A 10,220-nucleotide genomic window follows, 5' to 3' on the forward strand; every position below is an offset into this window, starting at 1 on the left:
ATAATTTTTTTTTTGTCCAAATATTTTTATTTTATTTTTAAATTTTTGGGGTGGTAATTAGGTGTATGTATGTATGTATGCATTTTTAACAGAGGTACTGGGGATTGAACCCAGAACCTCGTGCATGCTAAGCACGTGCTCTACCACTGAGCTTTACCCTCCCTGAAAATACTAATAATTTTTAAACAAGGGGCTGTCTGCATTCATTTTCCTACAAATTCTGCAGCCAGTTCTGCTGAAGGGCATTGACAGTGGTGAATGCCAGGGTCATTGTGGTTGAGAGAGTGACAAGTGGGTGGATTCAGGTATTTTTTGGCCAAAAAAAAAAAAAAAAAAAGAAGAGTAGGAAAATGCATGGAAGAGGAAGAGGACTCCTGAAGGTGGGGCTGTGTACACCCTGCCCTTTATCAAACTGGGAACTATTGGGGGGTGAAGGCAAACAGGTTTGGAGTGGGAAGGAGGGACAAGAGCCTCTCCATTTGGTGAAAATATACTTCTTATCACACATTAAGAAACAGATCTGGGATGTGACATTTGACAAAAATTGGTGACTCAATACTGCACTACGGTTTGGCAAGATATTACCACGGGGGACGTGTGGGGAGAGGGGAGGAACTGAGTAAAGGGGATGTGGGATCTCTGCATTATTTCTTACAACTGCAGGGAAATCTACAATTATCTCAAAATTAAAAGTTTAATTAAAAAATTGGTGACCCAGAAAATCAGGCAGTGAATGAAACTCCAGGCAGCTCCGGGCTGGTATTACTCATCTGTATTCACCGGCCTTGAATCTGCCAGGAGCTTGGGGGCCGCTCACACAGGCGGATGCAGCCCGGCGGGGCGGGGGGAGGGCTGTGTGTAGCACCTGAGGGGACAGGGGCATCAGCTGTGGCACCTGAGTGTCCTTCCTAGTGGTCTTGAATTGGGGGCTGATGGGGTGGAAGTGTCTCCTCTCCCCAAGGCCCCGCCAAGGGCCGGGGGTGGACTTGACTGTGGCCAGTTCCCTGAGGGACGTGACCTGGGCTCTCAGCGCCGTCGGCCCTTTCGGGTCACCGCGGCAGCGGGACAGGCGCAGGGGTTGGGAGTGGAGGCCAGAAGGGCTTCCACTGGTCCTCAGTTTCACGCTTTCATCAGCTGGACTCGGGCTGCTGGGGGGGGGGGGGACTGTCTCATCTTGATATTTGCAGATTTATTCACGGAACTCCCCACACATCTGGATGAGAATATATGACTTGCCCCCTAGAGGAAATAGTTAAATGAATCGCTAAAGCTCAAAGTGTTCCTGTAAGATTGCTTCCATATTTTATTAGACACAGATGAGCATGAATTATTGTGAAGCCAACAGGAGGGTTTGCAAATTTGGTTCTTGCCTTTCCATAAACAGCTCTGCCGCATCTAGAGCATCGTGGAAAGGTTTTAATGAATGTTGGCTTGTGATGGGACTGTTGAATAACTATTCATCCATCCACCCATCCATCCTTCCAACGTTTAATGGGCACCACTGTATGCCAGGTAACGCCAACTAATTTGCAGTTCAGATGTCATTCCCGTTTTTTTTTTCTTTTTAGTGCTATTTTTCCCCTTGGGGGTGGTAATTAGGTTTATTTATTTACTCATTTTAATGGAGATTCTGGGGATTGAACCCAGGACCTCCTGCATGCTAAGCATGACGCACTCTACCACCTTAGCTATATCCTCCCCCGACCCCGGGTGTCACTCTCAGTGACCTGCCTTCAGAAGACACCACCACATGGACAAGGTCCTTGTGAGGTGATCCAGTTTAGGGTTTTACTGTCTGGGAGGGACACCTATTTGGGGGAGCAAGCTTCCATTCATGGATCTCAGGAGGCCACTGGCCACGGAGAAGCAGCACATTTTCATACACTCCTCTGTGGTTGGAAATGCTACTTAATGTTAAATTCCTCTTTCTTAAAACCTGCTGATCTGTGTCAAGGTGTGAAATTTCTTGGGGGAAAATGGACTCAGTCGAATTAAACTAGCTCTCAAGTTGAATGGATCTTATTAGTTTCTCACACACTGTGTGGTTCTGCCAAATTGAGCCTGGCCGGGCCTCCCACGGGGTCTGGTTTCTACTAAGGATGCCCAGCATGGGGTAGGGGGGGGCGGGGGAGCTGGGGATAAGAGAATAAATGTCATTTATTTCTCCTCCCCCATGTGGCAGTTAAGCGTCACAGGATGGCTTGTAAGATCACTGGAAACCTGAGGGACTGGGACCCTTTTACAAAGCTCCCTCTGCCACCACAGAGAGGAGGGGACAGGAGTAGAGGTTATCTCTGCTGCCTTGGCCTGAGCGGGGACAGGAGTGACGACCACCGACAACCTGGCGGGGCAGGTGCTGGCTCAGCAGAGGGTGGGGCTCACTCCACTGGGACCCGGGGCTTGTAGGGCTGACGTTCTGGGAGGGGTGGAATCTGCCTCGAGGGAGACTTCTTGAAAAAAAAGCAAGAAGTGGGAAGGCGCTCAGAGGTTCCCACAGCAGCCTATGTGGTCCCTGGCAAGGGAGTCTCTCCTGCTCCCAATTTGTAGGCAGAGAAACAGCTCAGCAAGGCCACTGACGAGTTCTGGAGATTGGATTTGAACTTGGCATCCTTCCTCTACACCATGGCTTCCCAGACTGGGGCTGTGCTGACCCTCCTCAAGGCAAGACAATGCTGCGAAAACTGTACTGGGGCATCTGTGAGGAGGACCCTGGGCGGGAGAGGGCGCCCGCCACTGCACCTGTCCTCAGGTGAGGCCTGTTGCCACGATCTGGCAATGTCTAGAAGCATCAACTCCCGACTGAAGACTGGTTCCTGATCAAGCCAGGCAGACAGCCTCTCCCCTTCACTCCAAGCAGTGGGCGCCAGAATTGCTTAGGAATTCAGGAGACAGAGTTGGCTAGTCACAGGAATTCAAATGAATTGCTCCTGGAATCCAGAGGAACCAAGTGCTCAACAGCCTTTTGGTTCAAATTTTCAAATTTACATTGAAAAAATTCTCTAGAATGTCCATATGGGTAAATGGAATAGAAGAGAGACGGTTGTACCTTTGTTTGAGTAACTGAGGATCCCACAGTGGTCCTGGATCAGCATGAAGTCTCAGCGTGGTGTTCTGGAAATGCCCCGGGGTATCAGCGTTAGAAGACGTGGGCTCTGTCACGTCCTGGCTGTGTGACTCAGGCCGGTCACAGCTGTGCTGAGCTACAGTTCTTTCCTCTGTAATGATGGAAGAGAGCAGAGTTTACTTCATGGACCGTCCGAGGGTGTTGTCAAGCTCACGAGATGCGAGACGCTCAGGTCACTGTGCAAACACAGATTGTCGTCTTCAACCGGGGGTAGGATGTTGGGGAAAGGGGACCAAATGTCTTTTTCAACCCAAGTTAGGCTTGTCTATTAGTCAGGGTTCTCCAGAGAAACAGAACCAATAGGAAATTTAAAAACCTATAAAGATTTATTATGAGGAATTGGCTCACGTGGTACAGAAGCCCTCAGCACGCTGGAGGCCCAGAAAAGCTGGTGATGTCGAAGAAGGTGACATGAGATGAGATATTCCAGCACAACAGTGAGGCAGGAGAAAAGGGGGAACCCCTCCTTCCTCAGCCTTCTGCTCTACTCAGGCCTCAGTGGATTGGATGAGCCCCTCCCACCACCACTCTGGGGAGGACGGTCTTCTCTCCTGAGTCCACTGATTCACATGCTTATCTCCTCCAGAGACACCCAGAGATCATGTGTAACCTGGGCCCCCCAGAGCCAGTCAGGTCGACACACTACATTAACCCTCACAGCTTGGGAAGTGTTTTCTTTTCATTCATGAAATTGGAGGCCTGGGGGAGGGGAGGAAACACTGAGCGCGACTGGGGCCCAGGTTAGGGCCGAATTCTTGGCGGAGTAGAGAGTAAGGAGCGTGGGGAGGAGTCTGTGCAGCCCAGGGAGATGAGGGATTCAAATGCCCAAGACTGGAAAAGGTATATTAAGAAGCATCCATGTGTAATATTCTTTGAGAGTCATAAGCATAGATCAGAATACCTTCTGATAGTTTTTGTCTAATGGCTATGCTTCTTGGAATGCGCTGCCCCGTGGGGCCGTGGGGTTCATTCAGATCTATGTAGAGAGAATGACCATCAGAATTTGAGACCTCAGGTGCTGGGTTCAGCTGCACCTCCTGTGAAAATAATCACTCAAGATCTGCGCTCTTGTGTAATCAAGAATTTGTCTGGTCCCTGGGAGGGAGCTTCTAAATCTTCAGAATTTCCTGAGCGACAGGAGTCTCTGTTATTTACGGTGGACTCCTGGGACCACACCTAAGGTTCTGTTAATGAGATGAGTCAGGATCGGGGTGGCCGTGCTACAAAGACCAACCATGGGACTAGCAGGCTGGGGCCTTGAGCCAGGTGATACCAGCTTGCTATGACCTGAATGCTTGTGTTTGCCCCAAATTCATGTGTTGAAATTCTAACCCCTAATCTGATGGTACTTGGAGGTGGGGCCTCTGGGAGGTGATTAGGTCACGAGGGTGGAACCCACATGAATGGGATTATGCCCTCATTGAAGAGACCCCAGGGAGCCTCCTGGCCCGTTTGGCCACGTGAGGACATAGTGAAAAGGTGGCCACACATAAACCAGGAAGCGGGCTCTCACCAGACACCGAATCTGCTGCTGACACGATCCCACACTTTCCAGCCTCCAGAACAATGAGAAATAAATGTTTGCTGTTTATAAGCCACCCTGTTTATAATATTTTGTTGTAGTAGCTTGAATGAATTAACATCCAGCCCAACCTTGGTGCTGAGGGGAGAGGAGGGTTGGAGATTGAGTTCAATCACGTGGCCAGTAATTCAACTAGTCACACCTACAATGAAACCCCAGTAAAAACTCAGGACCCCAAGGCTTGGTGGAGCTTCCCGATTGTGAGACACACAGGTGTGCCGGATGGTGACACACTCAGATTCCACGGGGAGAGGGCACAGATGCTCACCGTGCCCTGGGGCCTCTTCATTTGGCTGGTCCAGGTGTGAATCCTTAATTATAAAACTAACCGACGGACAGCACTAACCTGAGCCCTGCGAGTCATTCCAGCAAACTGCCGAACCTGATAGGGGTTGTGACAACGCCCCCAGATTCGCGGCCAGTTGGTCAGAATTGTGGGTGGCCTGGGGATAAAGCGTGGCTGGTATCAGAAGTGGGAGCAGCCTTGCTTGGGACCATGTCCTCGAACCTGTGAAGCCTGTGCCAACTCCCGGTGGCTGGTGTCAGCATTGCCCTGCACTAACTGCAGTCAAGAGAATGAACCGCATACCTTATTTCAACCAAGAAATACCCTTTGAGAGCTGATCCTGTGTCAGGCATGGTGGTGGGTGCCACACGTCCCACCTAACTGCTGAAAGTCACGTCATAAAGGAATTCACGAAGCTCAGAATACCGCTCGTGTCAAAGGGGCGACACTGTGAAAAACACACTGAGATCGGAAGTACTATTTTTAGGAGGATGCACAGATTTGGAGGACCAGATTTTCACATAAATTCATTAAACCAAGGAAGTTGAAAAGCTTCATGAAGTTAAGGGCTGCAAAGGAATTTTCAGCCTTGCCTTTAGAGGTATTATGTTTGCAAAGAACTTGGAGTCATCTCCGCCTGGAGAAGGGATGCTAATGGCAGACAGCCTTGCTCTGTCCCTGTGTCTCCTGGGATGTGCCAGTTGCAGTGAGTTTGCTGACTATAAGCACAGGGTAAACTGTTGGCAGGAACTTGGGGAGTGTAAGGGGCAAGGTCTACCAAGAGCAAGAGGAAGGGCTTGGAGATGTCCTGGTCCTCACAGGGATGGGTGGGCCCATGCAGAGAAGAACTAGTAGGTGAGGGTCGGCAGCATCCCACATTGAGGTGTTCCCAGCCTAGAAGCCAGGGCCTCTGTTTCTAAGGTGTACAGTCTTTCTTGTAAGATTAGGGCCCACCATGATTCAGTATGAACTCAACTCTAACCTTAATACTTACATCTGCAAAGACCTGTTTCCAAATAACGTCACCTTCTGAGGTTCTGGGTGGACCTGAATTTGGAGGGGACACAATTTGACCCACTGCACCTTCTAAATGTCAGTCAATTGGTAGACAGACCAAGAGGACCAGAGGAAGCCCACCATTGTCAGAGTTATCATAGGAGAGCTGGAGTGGGAGCGAGATTGTCTCGATGGAAATACTTATATAGAATAAATATATATTTATAGAATATTTATGAACTCCAGACACTGCCCCTAAGCACAGGAGGCCCAAAGCCTCTTCCTCCTTTACTGTGAAGAATCTTTGTACTTCTGCACATCTACCTTCCCTGTCATTCTCAGCTCTTTGGGAAGAAGCTTAATTCTTTATTTAAGGTCAAAAGAGACTGTCTGAGCCAGGACTAATGGGTTAAGCCCAGGGACAAGGTGACAAAGTTGTTCTTTTCTGCCCTCTCTGCCCTGAGGAAGGTGCTAAGAAGAGACCAGGAAGCTCGGGCTGGAGCAGAGGGCTGGATGTGGCCCATCTGATGCTCATCCCTTTGTCCATCCCACCCTAACACCAAATGGGGGGCATGGGACTGGCACCACCACTGTCGCCCCAAGCAGAGAACAATGCTGCTGCTGCGAAGCAAGGTTAGGGCATTGCGTTTCAAAGGGCAGATGGTTTTTGTCTCCAAGCAACTTGTAACTCTTTTGTTCAAAGAATAAAAGCACAGTTGGAGACCAGAGAGGGAAATTAGGCCCCTAAGAGTTCAGCAGTCAGAAGGGGGTTCCCTAGCCTCCACCTTACTTTCTCCACTTACCCCTGCCGGCTGGACTCCAGCTGGGCCTTGCGGGGAGCCTGGTCTGCACCACTACACGTGCTGGGCTCGGGCAGAAGGCCAGTCCTCCTGCCCAAGTCCACGGGCTGGCAGAGGAAGGAGGGTGCCTCCCCAAGTGACAGGCAGGAAGGACTGTCCCTTCTTCCCCATCCCCCAGGGTCCTGCCCAGGGGGGCAGGCAGAGGTGGTTTCTGATTCATGGTGGCACCAGCCCAGCCCTTGACAACTGATCACAGTGGTCACTTCCCCACCATAAACAGCGATGGAGGAGGGAGACCCAGGGGGACACTCCTCCTGCAGTGTCTTCCTGGGAGGAGGAGTGGAAGCAGTTTCTATTTATGGGCCAAGGAGGGAGCAAGGAACAAAGCTCCGCCTCTTCCCCAGGGATGGCCGGGGGTGGGCTTCTCTCGGAGACCAGCGAGGTTCGGACACCTGCCAAGTTTGGGTCCATCAATTCCGGATGAGCCCTGTGGTCTTTGGTGCCCAGAGGACTTGGCCCCACCAGGAGGTGGTGCTCAGGATGGCTGTGTCCTGGGTGTGCCCCCGCAAAACACTGCAGGGTCAAGGACCTGGGGGCCAAGGACCACCCCGTGCGGAGCTGCAGGATGGCTGACGGACAGGGCGGCGCTGTGATGCTGGGGCCATGGTGCCGGGCTGGGGAAGAGACACTGAGGATGGCCAGCCTCTTCCTGGGAAGCCCTGGCGCAGAGCGCCAGTGGTCATCTTCCCGGATTTCTGAGTCGCAAGTGGCAGGGGTGCAGAACGAATGGGGAGTGGGACTGGGTGCAGGGGGGTGGTGGAATCCCAGGTTGGGAGGACACCGGCCCTTGGCTTTTGCAGCCCAGCCTCTGAAGCCCCGCCCTGTTCATTCCTAAAGCCCTGCCTATGTATCCTGGTGGGAGGTGGGGCCCGCTCCCACGTTGGGAACCAGACTCCAGACCCTCCCTTTCCCAGCAGGCCTTGCAGCCCAAGCACGTGACTCAAAGCTCAGCCAATCAGAGACGTCTGCTCTGACCTAGAGAGGCGGGAAGCTGGGGAGCTCCTTCTGGTGGGGGGTGGGTGGTTGCAGGGGCTGCAGCTTAGTGGGGCAGGTAGAGGGGCAGAGGGAAGCTGGGGATGGTGGAGGGTGATGGGTGGAGGGGCTGTGGGACGTATTAAGGGACAGAGGGCACTGGCCACATCCCACCCGCCCATGGTCGTAGCTGCTGCCCCAGTTGTCCTGTTTCTGCCTGTTCTGGGAGTCTGGTACTTCAGACTGCCTGCTAGTCTGTGAGCTTCCCGGTACCCATTCCATACATTTCCTTTTCTGATCAAATTCACTAAAGAAGTCCATTTCTGTTGCGTGCAACTCAGAAGCTGCCTGACAGAAGAGGGGATGGGGTATGGCCTGAGTCAGACTGGCTAGGATGTGGAAAGGGGACTGATGACCCAGGAGAGGGTAGCCAGGGTTGGGGTGAGGCCTACATGGTGGGTGCCCCAGGCGAGGGGAGACCCTGTTGGACTGGCTACACTGGGATGGCTGCTCTCCCCGGGTCTACCAGACAGGGCCCAGTGAAAGCAAACCTGACATCAGCCCCACCTCCTCATCCCCCGGGGGGCCAGGGGGCTCCTGGCCCACCTGGCCTTGACCTTGGATATCACCTTCCCTCTTTGTGCTCCTTTCTCTCGTACACAGAGGGCTTGGTGTTGGGGTTCTTACCTTGGCTCTCTGCCTCTCCGAGTTGGTCTAGCACGCAGGTGACTCTAGGCGGTCTGCCTGTGTCCGGGAGGGAGGCTGGCAGCTGTCAATAGGGAGCATCCGGACTCAGCCAGGCCTCGGCCCAGCGGGGACATGGAGCAGCTTTTTCCTCTCTCTCTGGGCTTTGCAAAAAGGCTGTTCCCTGGGGGACAGTTTGGGTGGCCCTGGAGACAGGAGGGAGGGAGATGAGCTCAGGACTGCAGATCTTGAACCAGGGGCCAATCTGAGAAGTAGGAGGATTTGAGGGGTCATGGGACAACTTCTCAGGGAGTCCCCAAGGCCAGCCCAGGGCACAACAGAGCCAGGCAGGGGCCCAGCCCAGGCTTGAGGAATGTTTGCTGCAAGCAGGTGTAAATAATGAAACACTGCGGCTCCTTCCAGAACCACCATCCGGATGGTGCTTGTGGATTCTCTTTGATTTCTCCTTTGCACCCGTGGAGTGTCTGCCTCGTGTGTTCCCACCTGCTGGGGAAGCTAGGACTCCAGGCTGGGTGTTTGGGGTTTGGTTCGTGGCTGAGCAGAGTGCCCCAGAGGCAGCAAACATCCAGACTCCTTGGGCCCCCAGTGGACCCCAGCCAGTCAGGTTACTGGCCACAGGAGAGCTGTTCATCAGGGTGTGTAACAAACAATCCCAGTTAGGAAAGGAGAAGCCACCTGGGTATTTACAAAAATGGACAGTGAATTCAATGGTTACTCGGGTAATTAGAGAGTGGAGAAGCCAAAGAGTAAAATGAGGCAACTCAGAGAGGTTAGTACCTCGGGAAGCTGCAGCCTCCCCTGGGATTGGCAAGGTCACAAGAGGAAGTGATTTTACTGGAGTCTGGAATCCGGAGCCATTTGATGGAAGATAGAGTCGTGGCAAGGGCCATGGACCCTCAGGAGCTGGGACTGTGGTTGGAGTGGGTGCCAGAGCCATGGAGAAGCAGCCGTGCAGGGGACTCCACTCAGAGAGAGGTGGGGGGACAGACCTTGATGTCTTTCATCTTTCATCCTACCTTCCAGTTTTGAAAAATTTGATAAAATATACATCACATAAAATATGCCATCTTAACCATTTTTTTTAATGCAGGTGCTAGGAATTCAACCCAGAACCTCATACATGCTAAGCATGCGCTCTACCACTGAGCTATACCCTCCCCCTGCTTTTTTTCAACAGTAGCCATCCTTGTAGGTGTGAGGTGTATCTCGCTGTGATTTTGCTAATGATTAGTGACTTTGAGTATCTTTTCATGTGCCACCCTCCTATCTTGCACGAGTGCCTCCCATTATCCAGATCTACCCAGAAGCCTGAAGGCAAGTGAGCCTGGGAAATGCAGTCTTCTGCATAAAGAGAGGAGCAGGGAAGGCATGGACTGGGTGGTGGGTGTGGTGGTGTCGGGGGTGGGTGGGTAGAGTGGGTGGCACTGAAAAGCTAGCAAATATCCCAGGTATTGGAAGCTTACAGGGAACATTAGTGACATAAGGGACTTCAGAGTCTCCAGTGCACCTCAGGGTCCTGAGGAGGAAACTAAAGCCCAGAGAGGCCAAGGGACCTGCCAGGATCTCACAGAGGAGGGGTGGCAGAGCCGGGGTTTGGACCTGAGTTGGCCTGACTCCCAAACCAGTGCTCTTCCTACTCTGTGACTCCCGCCTTCCTCAGGAGGATAAGGTGCCCTGGCTAGGAATGTGCATTTT

The 10,220-nt window shown here is 52.3% G+C and overlaps 1 long non-coding RNA gene across 1 annotated transcript; it reads right to left on the reverse strand.

The window, feature by feature from the left end:
• Nucleotides 1–1,620: 1,620 nt before the first annotated feature.
• On the reverse strand, nucleotides 1,621–9,699 carry LOC116657413. The gene is made up of 2 exons (XR_004312493.1): nucleotides 9,639–9,699; nucleotides 1,621–1,650 (listed from the first exon to the last, which is right to left on the reverse strand). It is a non-coding gene; the product is annotated as an uncharacterized LOC116657413 (long non-coding RNA).
• Between the last annotated feature and the right edge of the window lie 521 nt (nucleotides 9,700–10,220).

This window comes from Camelus ferus, chromosome 18, assembly GCF_009834535.1.
Source record: "Camelus ferus isolate YT-003-E chromosome 18, BCGSAC_Cfer_1.0, whole genome shotgun sequence".
NCBI classification, from domain to species: Eukaryota; Metazoa; Chordata; class Mammalia; order Artiodactyla; family Camelidae; genus Camelus; species Camelus ferus.